General features: G+C 34.4%; 1 protein-coding gene across 8 annotated transcripts in view; it reads right to left on the reverse strand.

Annotated features, from left to right (window-relative positions):
• Ptprm (protein tyrosine phosphatase receptor type M) overlaps positions 1–14,223 on the reverse strand; it is a 750,652-nt gene that overhangs the window by 438,143 nt on the left and 298,286 nt on the right. The window lies entirely within an intron of this gene.

The raw sequence follows: 14,223 nt of genomic DNA on the forward strand, positions 1-14,223 counted from the left end.
ATTCCAGATGCTGAGAAGCATTGTCTCATAATGTGTATTGTCCATATGGGACAGCTGTTCCAATAAAGGATAATTCTATTTGATGTGAGACCAATTTCTTCAATGCATGAAAACCTAATATCCAGGAACTCGAATGACAGGTCAACTTGTGCAACTTCTACAAAAGCATTCTGTTATCATAATGATAGAGAGAAAGTCAGAAAGAAAATGAAAGAGAATAAAACAACCTCTCTGAAAAGGACAGATAAGGCAGGGTAATATTGAGAATTAATTAATTATGTCTTGCAATTTTCTTCTATTCAGGCTCTGTGTAGGTACTTTCACAGAACAGCACCTTATCACTGAGTGATTACAAGCAGAATGTAACAGGAATGAAAACTGGATGACAGCTACAAAGCAAAAAGATGCACATCAAATCAATAAAAGGTAAGAAAAAGCTATTTGTAATTTGGAGGCCACAAATAATTCCATGTATTCATGGTATTTAGCATCTAAAATGTGCTAAATGGCTTATACAGACCTTTTTTTGCTTAATATTAATGTATTGAAACAATTCTATGGGTTCTAGTTCACTGATTAAAATTACTCCTTGCTCAAACATAACATGAATAATGTATTTTTTTAATGATCTCTGTAAAGATCCAAGTTCAAGCCCCAAAACAAAACAAAAACTCTCTCTATGAAAAAACAAAAACTCTAAGTCAAAGTTCTCTCCTATACTTCATTCCTGAGAAACCAGAAACCTATTTTTCCTACAAAATGAAAAAAATAGCAATTATTGAATACATTGTGCCCCAGACTCTCCCTCCAAACCAGAATGTCACAAATGTTTTATGAGGTAGGTATTTTACCCATTTTTTCAATGAAGAATATGTAGGTTCTGGACTAGATGGGTCTTTGAAGGATAGAATCTTGAGTCTACCATTTTCAAAGTCGAGGCAGACACCACTGTATCACACTGCTTCTCTAGCCTTCCCTTCCCTCCATCATTTCTAATAATCTTCATTCAGGTTAGGTGATTCTGTCTGTTTGCTGGAATTGCAACTTTTTTCAAGACCCTACTTCAAGACTATTCCTTCTAAGAAGTTTCTGTAGATTCCCTCAGCTTGTCTTTACTTATTTACTATCAATAGTATATAACATATATACACACCTTTATACTTGGCTCACAGCTAAAACTTTTAGAATAGAAGCTAGAAGATCCCCATTTGTATCAGTATTTGTATTTTAAATACACTCTCACCTATGGGTATTGTGTGTGTGTGTGTGTGTGTTTGTGTGTGTGTGTGTGTGTGTGTGTGTGAGATATTTCCCTACCTCTTTATCAGCTCTTGGGGTATTACCAAATTAATAAAGAAAAAATTATGTTGCAATTGATTAGAGCACAATCTGTGCTTCTGTAAAAAATGCCCCTTGAATGTTTCTAAAACTCTCAAAATACACTGATTCATTGTATTCACATAATGCTTTGTTATATGGCAAAAAATAAGACTACATCAGTTTTCTAAACGATGAATGCAAGTTCATATGACTTATTAAATCTTTGATAAATAAAACTGGTTACCTTAGAGATGGATAGATGGACAGATGGGTGAACAGACAGAAGGAAAGAAGAGCAAGAGCAAGAGCTATCTTCTAAGTTATTTGAATTCAGTATGATGAAGCATATGTTTGTATTCTAATTGGGCTTACTAGTCAAAATGCTATTGTTTTATTTACTAGATATTTAAGTTAATGACTTTAATCAAATTAAGATTTTTTTTGACAGTCCTGGGCTTGAGCTCAGGTCATGAGCACTGTCCTTGTAGTTTCTCAAGGCTAAAGGTCTACCACTTGAGCCTCAGTACCACTTTCGGCATTTTTCTATGTATGTGATACTGAGGAATCGAACCTAGGTCTTCGTGCATGCTAGGCAAGCGCTCTACCTACCACTAGGCCAAACTCTTGGCCCCAAATTAAGATGTTTTAACAAGAGTTATTTAAACAAAAACTATTTTGCAAAATATATCTAAAATAGCTTCCAAAATGTTTTATAACTTGCAAATATTACAATGTTAAGCTAAAATGTTTAGAATACTGATAAATAAAATAAAATCTGATTTAAGCTGATTTATTTTTATTTCTTCTTCTTACAAAGAAACTTAAAAAACCCTCTATACATTACCCCAACAATAAAAGAATTAAAGTAAGAATATATGGATCCATTAGAAAGAAGCATGTTTTGCCACATGAAAGCATATATATTCACAAGATTTGAAAATGACACATTCATAAAATTTGCTAATCCTCTACAGAAGCCTGAAATATGAGCAAAGTTTGCAATTATCTATACACTAACTTTCTCAGTAAAATAAGGGCTGCTAACGATTAAAACATAAGTGGCACATGATACTTTCTCTTTTTTCAAAAATGATAAAATATCGATCTTGAACTGATTTGGATGTTTCTCAAAGGACCCTGAGAAAAATTTCAAAGGGTTTGTTATTTATTTTTGTAGAAAGATGGATGTCAAAAAACATAGTAATAATTCACCATATTTTATGTGTTGACTAACATAAAAAGCATCATCTAATAAGAAGAGTAATCTTTCTTAGGTTATTATTTGCATGAGTAGTATTAACATAAATATTTCAAGAGTCATAAAATTCATAAAATGTTAATTCTCTAGTTGTTAATAAAGAAAATGGCATCCTATTAGTCATAATTCCAGTTATAAGTTGAAATGTATTTTAATGAAATAAACTGTCACTCTAATTTGAAGCTATTAAAACTAGAGTTGTTTTCTTAATTTTCTTTCAGGATTATTGTTACTGCATAAAACGTAACTGTCAGATAGAGAAAATGCGGCCATGGACCTACAGACACAGAGGTGGCAATAAGAGTATTATCAAGTAAAAATATTGATCTGAAGATAAACTTCCCTTATTTAATGAAAGCAGAGCCTCTGCAAAATAATTTCATTAAATCGTCTTAAGCATCTTTCTGCTAATTCAGCTTTTTCCTGTTACTATCCAAAATAGCCCAAGAGAGATTTATATACCCTTAAGTCAATTCTTCCCCTCATTTCTGTTAACTTGAGTGGGTAAATATTTATCTCTAGCTACAAAGAGAGGTTGCCACATCAACCTGCACGTGATTGGAAAAGCAACTTTGTCGTTTTCCCCATTAGTCTGTCAGCTGAATCTAAGGCAGAATAAATATGAAGACAGACATGAGTTACCCATTTTGCGTTTCTGTGGGTTAAAAGCTTAGACTACTGTTTAGAATAAATATGGTAAGGTGCCTCTATTAATGCTGTCTTCTCCAGTATTCCCAAATTCTGATTTTGTTCATCAGTCACTAAAATTGAATCTCCCTAACAACACTTTATATATCCACCCATTGTTCCTCCTAACTTACTGCTAGGGTTTAGACATGGTTGAACTGCAGTCATATTATGGAGCACTTCTCTTTTAGCTGGCAGTGATGGGAGATGGTGTGAAACATGTAAGAGTTGGTACTAAGCTGGGAACCAATGGTTTGTGCTTACAATCCTAGCTACTCAGGCTGTTGAGATCTGGGATCCCATTTTGCAGCCACCCCAGAGAGAAAGAATTCTGAGACTTTTATCTCTAGTTAACCAGGAAAAAGCCAGAACTAGAGGTGCAGTTTAAGTGGCAGAGAGCCAGCAGTGGACTACAACAACCAAAGAAGAATGTGAGGCCTGACTTAAGCCCAGCACACACAAGCACACGCAACTGCATACATACACCACACACACACACACACACACACACACACACACACACACACACACACACACACACACACACACACACACGGGACCTAGACAGAAGGTTTTAGGTCTTCAACAAAAAGGACCCTCCAAGAAATTAAAGCAGTTCTTGTGGACTCTCAAGTTCTCAAAAAAGGCAAAAGTTACAAGATCAAGCTTGACCTGGGAATTACTCTCCAAGTCTTATGATCTTTTATTCCCACAAATGGGGAACCAGAAATCTGCCTGATGTTAGGCCTCTGACTCTAAAATGTGAGCTATATGAAGCCATTTTTCTTTGTAAAATTAGCCTGCAACATATATTCTTGTATAGTAACTGAAACAGCAGATGCTTTGTTCCCTATGTCTCTCCTCCAAGCTGCTAAACATCTCCAAATGTCTCTTGCTTTTCTTATGTAGTGCAAGAGAGTTGTCATAACTTTCCCCAACAAGACTCATGGAAGTGCTAATGAGATCAGATCTGTATTCTCTGATGCACATCTCCAGAGCCATTCCATTGCCTTAGCAACCTTCCTTTCCCTCTATAATCTATGGCCCTTCTAAGATCAACCTCATACTCAGTATCATGTTTTTAGTTGTGTCACAAACAAGATCTCTATCAACAATAATTTTCAAATAAAGTTTAAAGTTTAAAACATACAAGTTCATTCCTGATCACCCATTTCAGGAATTATTTCAAAGAGTTATTTTAAAAGTTATCTCCAAATAACTTAGCAATAAGCCAGAAGTAGTCATGGCTCAAGTGGTAATAGCCATGCACCAAAAATGTCAAGCAAGAGTGGAAGGCCCTTAGTTCAAATACTGATACAAACGTACAACTGAAACAACATCAACGAACAAAATACTCTGCTAATTTCTAATAAACCAAAAACGAAGGCTCAAAATATACAGTAGAATTCCCTTCCTGCATACTTGAATATGGGGTCTGTGATTTTACAGGAAATGTTGCAGGAGATGCAGAGAAAGTTTTTGGCATTGTACCTAACTCTCAGAACTATACTTTGCTATTATAGGAACTGCACATTCTCTAACTTGACTACAGTCATTATTTTTCTGTACTTTTCATGGCTGTCAACATTTTTCCGAAGGAAATTTCCATATAAATTCATTTGAAAAACTGATTATCATATACTACTTTTCTAACAAGAGGTTATTGGTGCCCTCAGAGGGCAGCCAGCTGTCTAGCTGGTGCAAAGGTAATGCTGGCTGCTTGTGGTAGGCAGAAGATGAGGATGCTGCTAAATATGGTGAAATGCAAGACACCATTGGGAACAAAGAATTGTGCAGCTGCAAATGTCAAGAAAGCCTCAGGTGAAAAACTGATACACACATATCAAAGGGATGCACAAAGTCAAGAAAACATCCACCTACTACTGAACACGTACACAATGTGGAGAATTATAATTAAACATATAAATGTTTAATTTTCATTGGGTTAATTTTATTAGAAATTAGTATATTAAAAAGAATGTTACTCATTTTCAAAGACTTTTGATGAACCTGTCAAAGTGTGTTCCCCAACGTAACAATTTACATTTCTTTCAATAGTACTTTATCACCCCTTCCAAAATATTATTGATTTCTGTTTTCTTTCTTGAGAAAGTGATGAAATAAACATACTCTGCTCTCTCTGTGAACTAATCTTTACTGCTATTGTAATGGTGATATACAGAGGTGTTACAGTTACTAAGCCAGATAAAGAGTACATATATTTTTGAATAATGTCTCTTCTTTCCTCACTCTGTCCCAGTTTTTCCTTCCCATCCTCACCCACAAGTTATTTTTTCAAATTAATTTATTTTAATTGTATTTTATTGTCAGGTGAGTGTATAGAAGGGGTTACAGTTACATTCATCAGGTAATAGATGCTTTACTTCTAGATCCTTGCTACCACTTCTCATTTTTTTGTCCCCCTTGCCCTTCCCTCTCCGACTTGTAATGATCTTGTTTTCACCCTTCCCTTCCCTACTTCAAATAAACAAATGAATGTATATATAATATACCATGTACCAGAGTCAGATACAGTAACAACATGAGATTACCCATGAGAAATAAACAACTTCACATAGTATGTTAAAATTTTTTTGATTATCACAGTGATGTAAAGAGGAGTTACAGTTACATTCATATGGCAGTCGGCACATTACTTTTTGAACATTGTTATCACAAGATCTTTGCATTTTCTTGTTTTTTTTATTGTCGGTATAATGAATAGAGAGGTTAGAGTTACATTCATCAGGTAGTAGGTGCATTACTTCTGGCAAACTGATAATCCATCTCATGTTTTTTTCCATATATTTTATTGTAATTAATAGAAGGGTTACATTAAATTCACCAGACAGAAGGTACATTACTTCACAAACACTGATACTCTTTCTCATGTCTTGGTCCCCATATCCCTCTTCTCATCCCTACCCCTCATCTTGTTTTCCCCCCTTCCCTATACGATTTCAAATAACCAAATACAAATATATCTAATATTGAGATAATAAGGTGAAATACTGTAACAACATGACATAAGCAAAGGACAACAAAAGAGATGAGATAACAGAGTACATTAAGGCAACATCATTCATTATATGGCTTTTGTTTCTATATCCTGGAGGTCCTTTCATTTAACATCATTCTATATGGCCTTTTATATCTAGGTTTTGTTCTATTGTAAATCTCTGTTAGGAGAGCCCAAGGTTTCTACTGATTATGACAAATGAGGGAAACTATTGAGCCTAAGTTCCTTTGAGTCTGGCTTACTTCACTTAATAGGATTTTTTTCTAAGTCTTTCCATTTCCTTAGGATGCTCAGCTCATGTTTTTGTCCCTATTTCCTTCCCCCACTCCTCCCAATCATCTTCTTTTCCCCCCTTTCCTTCCCTATTTCAAATAAACAAATAATCGCATAAACAATATACCTGGTAACAAAGTCAGATACAGTAACAATATGAGTTTAACCTAAAGTACAAAAACAAAGAGAAATAATAGAGTACATTTAAAAAAAAACAGTAACACAAGATAAACTCTTGTTTCCATAGAGTAGAGGTCATTTTGCTTACTCTCATCCTATATGGCCTTAGGTACATAGATTTTGAGCTACTATAATCCTCTGCTAGGAGAGTCCTAGATGTGTACTACTTATTGCAAATAAGGGAAACCATTGACACTATGTTCCTTTGGGTCTGGCTTACTTCACTTAATATGTTTTTTTCCAAGTCTTTCATTTCACTACAAATGCGGTGATGTCATTCTTTCAGATGGCAGCATAGAATTCCATTGTGGATAAGTACCACATCTTCTTGATCCCCTTGGAATTGCTGGGTCATAGGGGAGCTCTCAGTTTAGTCTTTTGAGGAATCCACATATTGCTTTACAGAGTGGTTGGGCCAGTTTACACTCCCCCAACAGTATAGTAGCCATCCCTCCTGCCCATATCATACCTGCCCAGCATCTGTTGTTATTAGATTTCTTGATCATGGCCATTCTAACTGGAGTGAGGTAGAATCTCAAGGTTGCATTTCTTTTATGTCTAGAGTTGTGGAATATTTCTTCATGTGCCAATAGGTCATTCTTATTTCCTCCTTAGAGAAGTCTCTCTTTAATTCTTTAGCCTACCTTTTAATGGAATGATTGTTTCTTGGAACATTTTTTGAGAGATTCAATTTTTTGAGCTGTAGGTATATTTTAGATATGAGGCCTTTGTCTGTTGGCTAGCCCACTCTGTGGGCTTTCTATTTAACTTGCTAGCTATGTCTTTTGCCATACAAAAGCTCTGCAGTTTAGTGTAGTTCTCTTTGTGCAAACTTTCTTTAATTTGTTGTGTTCTGGGTCTTTATTAAAAAAAAGTTTCAACTTGTGCCAAAGACACCTAATATATATCCTATTCCTTCTTGTAAAGTTTTCAGGGTATCTGCTTTTACCTCAAAGTCTTTGATCCATTTGGAATTAAATCTGGTTCAAGGTGACATAGAAGTATTTAAACAATTCTGATAGCACAATTTGTTGAAGAGGCTGCCTTTCTTCCATCCTATTTTTTTACTCCCTTATCAAAGATTAGATGGCTATAGGTCTGTGAGTTGATTTCTGGGTCTTCAGTTCTATTCCACTGGTCCTCAGGCCTGTTCTTGTGCCAGTACCAAAATGATTTGGTTACTATAAATCTGTATTAGAGACTAAAGTTTGGTATTGACATTCCTCCAGGTAAGTTTTTTCTGCTAAGAATTATTTTTGCCATACAGGGTCTTTTATTATTCCATATGAAATTTTAGATTACTTCTTCTATTTCCTTAAAGAATGACATTAGGATATTGGTGGGTATTGCAGTGAATTCATAGATAGCCCTTGGCTGGATTACTCTTTTCATGATGTTAATTCTTCCAATCCAGGAGCATGGGAGGTTTGTCCACTTCTTCATGGCTTTAATTTCCTTTTTCAGATTTTTAAAGTTTTCATCATAAAGGTCCTTTACATTCTGAGTTAATTCCTAAGTACTTTATTTTCTTTGAGTTGCTTTCCTGATTTCTGCCTGCTCCTCTTGTTAGAACACAGGAAAGCAGTTATTTATGAGGGTTAATTTTATACCCTGCTACTCAGCTCAAGCAGCTTGTGAGTGGAATCTATAGGATTCTTTAAATACAGAATCATGTCATCTGCAAAGAGGGAAAGTTTCACTTCCTCTCTCCCTATTTGGATCCCCTTTATACTTGCTTCTTGCCTTATTGCTCTGGCTAGAAATTCTAATACTATATTAAAGAGGAGTGGAGAGAGTGGAAATTGTTTCATTCCTGATTTTAGAGGAAATGGCTTTAGCTTTTCACTATTAAGTGTAATGCTAGCTATAGGTTTGTCATACACAGCCTTTATCATACTGAGGAATATTTCATGGATGCCTAGTTCATCCAGAGCTTTTAACATAAAGGGGTGCTGGACCTTGTCAAATACTTTTACTACATCTATTGAGATACTCATGTGATTCATGTCCTTGCTCATGTTGATGTGATGAATTACATTAACTGACTTGTGTATATGGAACCAGTTTTACATCCTGTGATGAATCCTGTGTGATCATAGTGTTTGATAATTGTTGAAAACGATTGGCTGGTATTTTGTTGATAAGATTTTTTTTTCTTTGCCAGTCCTGCACCTTGAACTCAGGGCCTGGGCATTGTCCTTGGGCTTTTCTCAAGGCTAGAGCTCTACCATTTGAGCCACAGCATCATTTCTGGCTTTTTTTCTATGCATGTGGTATTGAGGAATTGAACCCAGGTCTTCATGTATGCTAGACAAGCGCTCTACCACTGGGCTAAACTCTCTGCCCTTGTTGACAAATTTTGCATCAATGTTCAACCAAGAAATGGGTGTATAGTTCTCTTTCTTTGATGAGTCACACTATCTGGTTTGGGGATGATGGTTATGGTGCCTTCATGCGTTTGGCAAAGAGCCTTCATTTTCAATTACATTGAAGAGCTTGAGGGGTATTGGTGTGAGCTCTGCTTTGAAGGCCCTATAGAATTCAGCTGTGAATCCATCAAGTCCTGGACTTTTCTTGGATGGGAGTTCTCTTATTGCCACTTTATTTCAACACTTGAAAAGGGTCTGTTTAGTTGGGTTAGGTCTTCTTGGTTCAGTTTGAGTATATTAATATTGGCTAGAAATCCATCGATCTCTTCTAGTTTCTGTAATTAGTAGGCATAAAGGTTTGAAAAGTACTCCCTTATGGTGCTCTGAGTCTTGGTAATTTCTGTCATGCTATTTCCATTCTCATCCATGCTTTTATTTGGGTGTGCTCCCTTCTTTTTTGGTGAGATTTTGAAAGTTCTGTCAATTTTGTTAATTTTATCGAAGAACTAACTACTTGTTCTGTTGATTCTTTCCACAGTGTTTTTGGACTCTAATACATTTAATTATGCTTTAATTTTAATAATTTTTTTCTTTCTACTGGAATTGGGATTGGTTTGTTGTTCCTTTTCTAAGAGCTTAAAGTAAACCATTAAATTGCTGGTTCGAGATTTTTCCAATTTGTTAATACAGGCAATCAGAGCTATAAATTTTCCTCTGAGTAGTACATTTGCTGTGTCCCAAAGTATACTGGGTTTGTGGAGGCTCCTTTTTTAATGGCAATGTTTTGAGCAATCACTGTGTCCACCAAAGAAATATATGTGGTAGAAGCTCATTCATTACTGCTATCTAATATTGTCACCAGGGATTACTACATCTTACTTTTTTTTGCACATATGAGGCCCAAGTCACCATTATGTGATATGAGCCTATGTTGCCTCCGTCCTTCATAAATCAATACATGTTGCACAAAAGAAAAGTTACCACTTCTTGCCTAAAATTATTTTGACCATCAAATGACCTTCTGATACACTGCTAGTGCATATTACTCATACAATGAATTTAAGGTACAAGAGATATATGCTTTTGTTCAGTTATATTTAAGGAGGACCTCTCTTCCTAGAACACATTTGCGTTCTTTTCAGCAAACAGCATTGCTTGAAAATGAGATCTCCAGAAAAACTAATAATAAAAATAGCAAAACAAAGCCAAATCTCCAATGGAAAGCCAATTAAGACTTGCAAGCCTATTTAACTAAAACATTTTTTTAAGTATCTATTTCAAATTAAAGACAATTGGCCTGAATGGTTGGCAATCAATCATCCACCAGGATGAATAAGACCAAGAGACAGTAGAACTATATTTTCAAGATTACTTTCTTCCAAGAACACAGGTATCAAACATTCTAGTATAATGTATAAAAATTTTTCAATAACCATCAAGGCTTATATAGTTTTACAAGGTTTAAAGAAGCCTGAATTCTCTTTGTCTAGAGCTATAAATCTTGGAACCATTTTCAGGTGGCAAACCCTTTAAGGTGGATACAATTTTGTGACTTGAGTTTCTGTACATCTGCATTCAAGATTCAATACTTCACCCTATTTACAACTTCAGAATACATGCAACATTCCTAAACCCAAGCCTTAGTGGAATTTATTTCATTTGTAAAATAGGGATGTTTTTAAAGTACCTATTTCAAGGGGGTGGTATAAAGAGTAAACAAGATGATACAGGCTAGGCAGCCTGAGTTCCTGGTACTTAGCCCTCCAAAAAGGTCTAAACTGTTTAAAATAACTGACCTATCACTGGAAACTGGAAAAGAGCCTGAGAAAAAGGGCTCTACAGCCAGGAAAGTTTAGATCTCAAGCTGAGTTATAAGCTTTGAACTTTGCCAAGCTACTTTAATTGCAACTCCAGGTATAGCACCTTTAGAATGGAAATTTTCAATCTATCTCATATTCAAAAAGAAACATTCTTTCTCTCTCCAAATTTATAGGCCCATTTGTCTCCTGGATACCCTTTCAAAATGTTCTGCCAGCTTTCTTCTAAACTCTGCAGGAGCTCTGCAAACTAAATATCTTCCATGAATAACAAAACAGGCTTTGGTATAGCTTTCCTATTTTCTCTTTCCTGGCACCTTCTGTTGCTTTGCACAAAGACACACGTTTCTAGGTATTAATTTATTTGATATTAACTTCCTTCCTCAAATAAGGAATTAGCACTAAGAAATCCTTTTTGACGATGTGTCATTATTTTCACTCTTCAAAGCCTCCATTCAAATATTAGCAACAAGATTACATAATAATAACTTGCAATATCAACACTGAGTCTTAAAGGATACAACAAAGGAATAGGCTTTAACCCCTTTTATTGTCCTTATCTCAACCTATGGCTGAAATGAATTCAAAGCATGCCTATGATACAGAATTAAGAGTTGATGATTCTCTATTGGCACATGCTAGCAAAAAGAGCTAATATTGCCCACTGTAATTTTGAAAAATAATGTATTTTGCAAACATGTTCTAAATTTTAAAATGGACACAATTAATTTACCCTCCTATAACCTCAGTCATTTATCTAGTGAGATTTTAGTATTTACATCCAATTTCAATGAGTTCATCAGAATGTTATATATATATATATATATATATATATATATATATACAATAAAGAAGGTTCAATATCCCTTCTCCAGCATGTGTATGTACAAGAATGTTTGAATGTTTGATATTTTTAGTTTTTGGAGTATTTGTATACATATACTGAACTATCTTAGGAATCCAAGAAAGAATAACTTTGATTTATATTTCATATGTTAACCTCACAGACACTAACTCGAGGTAATGTTGTACAACATTTTTAATGGGCCTGTGTTTTGATGGTGACTTGTCATATGAAGTCAATTAGGAAATTTTCCCCAATGTCTGGGCAATAAAATTTTCAAAGTTGGGAGCATCTCAGGTTTCAGGCTTTCACATTAAGGAAGCTCAAGCTGAAAACAATATTAACTAATAGTAATAGTGAACACTCATTAAATTCTTAGAATGAGCTGAGTGTGGTTCAAATTCTTTATGTACCTTAAAAAAATAAAAAACTACTAAACTGTCTATTTACCCTATGGGGGAAAAATGTTATTACTTTTCTCAATGCCAAGTAAGACTACAGGTCAAAAAGAACCAGGCCATACTTGCAATCAAACCAGAAAACTTTGATGTTAACATATTTCAGGAACTAAATTATTTTTGTTTTGCTTGTCAGTTAAAAATAGTATTCAATGAAATAAATTCAGGTGGAAATACATTTGACATGCTTATCCAAGAAAAATAAGTTACAGCATATGAATAACTACGTCTATATTGTAAGAATGATTTTGATGAAAAATCTAGATTTAGTTCTGTAAAATGAAAGTGAAACAAATCTTTAAGATGTCTATTGTGAGTCCTGAATTCCTCTCAGTGTAAAAGCATGTGGATGTAATTAACTCAGTAGGAGTTAATTACAAAATAATTCTAATTTGTGCTTTCAAGGTCATTTCAATTGCATTACATAAGTCTTCATAAAATCTAAACTTAAAAATAAGGAGGCAATGGATAGCAATACAAATATATTAATAAAAATGTTTAAAAGTAATTTATAGGAGCTCTGCATTATTTTCATATGTTATTACTTTATAAACACTTAGTAAAATAAAGTGATTCCAAATAATATTTAGAGTGCAGCATTCCAGATATCATATATGCAAATAACCTTATATTTGATGCTCTATATAGCAACAAATGAAAAGATTATGCATCATGATCAAATGGATTAATTTTAGGATTGCTAGATTAGCTTAAAATCAAGAAGATAATCATTAACAGAACACACTATGCTTGTAAAATAAAAAATAGCAACCATGATAATTTGCTAAAACCAAAATAGCTTTTCATAATAAAAACACTCAACATACTAGAAATAAGACAATTTTCTCCCCAAAATAACTATTCAAACACACACACACGTACACACACGCACACACACACACACACACAAAAACATGTGGCATCCTACTGAGATATGGATAGACATTTTCCTATGTCCAGGAACAAGGTAAAGATTTTTCTTATCTAATCAACATTGTAGGGGGTTCGCAGAAATGACAAAGGAAAAGAGGCACCATATTGGAAAACAAAACTGTGTACTCTACTTGAAGTGATGTGATTTTGTAATAGAAAAACAAGATGATGAGACAATGGACCAAGGATGAACCACTGTAAAATCAATATTCACAGACCATATGTTGCAAATGTACTCTATAACTTGGGAAGGAGTGGGGGAAGGGAAAGTGGGAGACAAACATGGGAAGGGGAAACAATGTTCAAGAAGCAATGTACTCACTATCTTATGAATATAACTGTTACCCTTCTATACATCACTCTGATAATAAAATTTAAAAAGAAAATCTTAAGAATTCATACAAATAATAGTCAATAAGCATGTTCAGAATGTGATGAGATATACTACACAATGAATAAAATTAATGGTATATGTGTACAATGGCAAAAATCCCAAATCTGAAACAATGAATAATCATATTTCTAAAAACATCATGACAAAATACAGGAGTAAATTCTACATAATAAGAATAACCTGTATATTACTTTAACAATGAAATAAATGTTGGAAGAAAAATGAAAAGATCTCAGTAATAGGAAAGATATCCCATGTTCACGCATCAACAACCTAATATTATTAAGATAGCAATAATCATTCACTTGAAACAACCTACAGATTCAGGGAAATTCCAATTATTATACCATCTAATTTGTTTTAGTTGGAATTAACAGATTTTATCTTCAAATTCATATGAAAATGCAGGGAACTAAGAAATATATTTATGGAAAGCCAACTGAGTAAGAGTTTGTCTCTGAACTCAAATATAAATACACACACACACACACACACACACACACACACACGTAGTTGTTGTTCTACCATGTCTAAAATGAGAATCTTATGTCTAATTAAGGACCAGAAAACTGGAAGTGGAGTTGTGGCTCAAAGTGGTAATTATCTATTCTTGAGTAAAAATCTCAGAGACAGCTCCAGGCCCTGAGTTCAAACCTCAGGCAATAAATCAA

Source organism: Megascapheus bottae, chromosome 19 (assembly GCF_031878675.1).
Source record: "Megascapheus bottae isolate mThoBot1 chromosome 19, mThoBot2.hap1, whole genome shotgun sequence".
In the NCBI taxonomy this organism is placed as follows: Eukaryota; Metazoa; Chordata; class Mammalia; order Rodentia; family Geomyidae; genus Megascapheus; species Megascapheus bottae.